Source organism: Tasmannia lanceolata, unplaced genomic scaffold (assembly GCF_043159265.1).
Source record: "Tasmannia lanceolata isolate RefF3 unplaced genomic scaffold, GAP_Taslan_0.1 ptg000016l, whole genome shotgun sequence".
Lineage (NCBI taxonomy): Eukaryota > Viridiplantae > Streptophyta > Magnoliopsida > Canellales > Winteraceae > Tasmannia > Tasmannia lanceolata.
The window spans coordinates 1,665,805-1,669,025 of record NW_027518693.1 but is presented as its reverse complement, the minus strand read 5'-3'; the positions used below and the strand labels follow the sequence as shown (position 1 = coordinate 1,669,025).

At 38.6% G+C, this 3,221-nt stretch overlaps 1 long non-coding RNA gene across 1 annotated transcript; it reads right to left on the bottom strand.

Moving 5' to 3' along the window:
* Window positions 1–1,601: 1,601 nt before the first annotated feature.
* On the bottom strand, window positions 1,602–2,207 carry LOC143848194 (uncharacterized). Its single transcript, XR_013235339.1, has 3 exons — window positions 2,105–2,207; window positions 1,867–1,928; window positions 1,602–1,679 (listed from the first exon to the last, which is right to left on the bottom strand). It is a non-coding gene; the product is annotated as an uncharacterized LOC143848194 (long non-coding RNA).
* Between the last annotated feature and the right edge of the window lie 1,014 nt (window positions 2,208–3,221).

Genomic DNA, 3,221 nt, shown 5'->3' with positions numbered 1-3,221 from the left:
CAATATGCAAATATATTAGGAGTATTTTGTAATACTCACGAGTCACGATATATTGGCCAATATGCCTACTATGCGGTCCCATATAGCTTATAAATCGATACCTTCAAACTTTGGTTGCACAAACTCTTGCCGTCAGGATTTTGAAGGAATTTCAAATGCCATTCCTTGTTTGGCTGCCAATATTGCATTGAACTCCCGGGAGACTCTTTCGCATGTTTCATAGGTAATTATTGCATGTTTGTCTGGTAAGGTAATATTCAATCCCCCCTCTGTTCTAACCTTCAAGCCAAATTTCCCCAAAAAGATTGAATATTGCTTGAAAAATCGTGGGCATGGTGCCCCCTCCCTCTCCCCCCCCCTCCCCCCCTCCTCTCTCTCTCTCTCTCTCTCTCTCTCTCTCTCTCTCTCTCTCTCTCTCTCTCTCCTACAATATATACTAGTTCATGCCGCGCAACCAAACACTAGTTACCCCTATTCTTTGAGATAATTCCAGGCAAATCCAATGCTCGTCTCCTCCCTGTAGACTTCTTATTCCACTACTTTCAAAGTCTATTGCGCATCCAAACAGATATATGTAAACTAAACTGGAATATTATAAAACGAAAGGAACGCCAGTAGTTTACAAAACTTGCATATAACATTACACATTCTTCCTCCATTATAAACACAATACCAGGGTAATGGGAGAGGAAAAAACACCAACTTTTCAAATGAAGAGCTTATAAATATAGATGTACTGACTATCAAACTAATACACCCTTTATTCCATATATTTTATTTTTCAAGGAAATCGAGCCCGATTCCATGCCATTTGCAGTCCGTTCTATCCATCCATGCGAATAATGCACCGAAGACCATCATCCCCTTGGAGCATGTACTCAAAGGCCTTGTTGATTTCAGAGAAAGGGACTTCATGGGTGATGAATTTCTCCAGTTCAAGCTCCTGCACCATGCAACCCATAAACAAAGCAATGATAAAATACCTATTATACTCTGAATTTTACTACTAAAGTGTAGTTTGTGAGATGCATTATGTATGACTCTGAAAACAAGTAATGCAAATGGCCAGATGTTGATTGGAATCCATTTGATATGGAGTTTCACTTACTAAATCTCCCTCTAACTCAACAGGTAATCGAACCGTAATGCTCCGACCCGTTGTGTAAATATTGTCTGGTTCTGGGTTTTCTACCCTCCCCGTTTTGTTTCACTAACCGTACCTGACCCAATGGGGAGAGTCTACTAATTATTATTTTTTTGAATGTCTGGGTTCTAACAATAACTTTAATTAGAAATAGAGAAAATACCAAATATAATCCTATATTGTCTAGATCATGACCTTGTTCATGTACTTTTCAACGACTGAAGGAAGATTGGAGCGTGGTTTGTACTTTCCGAAGAAGGTTCCCTTGAGAGTCCTCTCATTCAATACATTCATGGGATGGGTCTTGAATACAGCGTCTTTGTGAGGAACGCCACCTAAAACAGCAACACGCCAGCCCTGACAACATCATGAACAAAATGTTATATACTGTGGATTGGTTTTAGACTTAAAAGAGGAAACTAGGAGGGCAGAAAATTACATCATGAACGCATTCAAATGCGGATATCATCGCATCAATGTTCCCAGTACACTCGATGCTCCAGTCAACTCCTCCACCAGTCATCTCAGCAATCACCTGATGAAATCTAACAGTTTGAAATTACTAAATTTAACTAGAATCACATTCTATATACCTAGTAAAAAGACTAAACTAAAGAAATCTATGGATTAATGTATTTTAGTGAAAACCCATCTAACACAAATAAGAAAAGATTTTGATCACTGCAAATGTACAATGTTATATGCAACGTTCAGAAGCAAACCTCTTGAACAGGTTTGTCATGATCTTTTGGGTTTACAAACTCAGTAACTCCGAACTTCTTGGCTGTTAACAGAAAAAATTATTGATGATAAGTAATATTTATTGTATAAGAAAAGCATATAGATATCTAATCAAAATCCTAATCTAGTGAAATTGAGAACTATTATCAAATCTAATTGCAAAGCAGATTAAACATTTCTAGCTAATGTATGAATTGATTGTTAGTAGCAATAGTTCACCTTCCTCGAATCGCTTAGAGTTCAAATCAACACCAATAATCCTCGAAGCTCCGGCTATCCTTGGCTCTTCCGCAGCCTAATCATGTTAATGGTAAGCATCCTAGACTCCTAGTCTCCCTTATCAGTGAAATATTTTTCCTTTGTTGGGAAATTCTCCCAAATTAACCCCTACCATGAACGTCTGTAGTGTTGATATATGACATGGAAATGAAAGAAATGAAGGATGCCACACAGTCATGGATATGACTCATCGGAAGCTAGCTGCTGGATATTATAATGCAGTTGTTCTATTACAAAATCAATACCATATTTTATTTTCATTTACATAAAAATTATATAGCATACCACTTTCATTTTATATAAGTGGACCTAGTCTTGGTTGGCGTGGGGGCAAGGTGAGGGAGGGATATTTTTTGAATGTTGACATTGATTTTTTATCTTACGGTACACGGTATGTTAATGGTGTTACAGATACGCGCACACACACTAGCCATGTTTCTTTCCGTCGTTTTAATGTTTTACTTGAATTTGTTCTATGGTTATTTTCTTACACCTCATGCATAGGGTGGGGCCCATCATTTTACAACACATGTTTTGATAAGTTGAGGCCCATCATTTTGCGTGCATAGCATGGGTGGGACCCACCATTTTACATATCATGTTTTGATATGGTAGGGCCTACCATCTCTACCGAAACGGGCATATGATCTGACGCACCATTTACACCCATGAGTGGGACCCACAATCTCCACCTAAATCCATGCGTATTTTGGGGCTTACCATTTTACTCTATATTTTGATAGGAGCAGAGGGAGCAATGGAACCCACCATGAATTGGTGTGGGTCCCATTGACTAACAGAGGGAACAATGGAACCCACCATGAATTGGTATGGGTCCCATAGACTGCACCAATGAACGGCTGAAATTCAATTACCGTTGGAGTTTCCTAGTTGGGAGGACAAACTGAACTTCTCTCATATATGATGGAAAAATTTGATGCTTTATGTATCCAAGTTTAGGTGGAATTCACTTATTTCTCCATTGACTTCTTAGGCACTGCATATTTTGCCTTTGCTTGACAGCGTTGATGTAATACACTGGAGCAAGATATCTTCA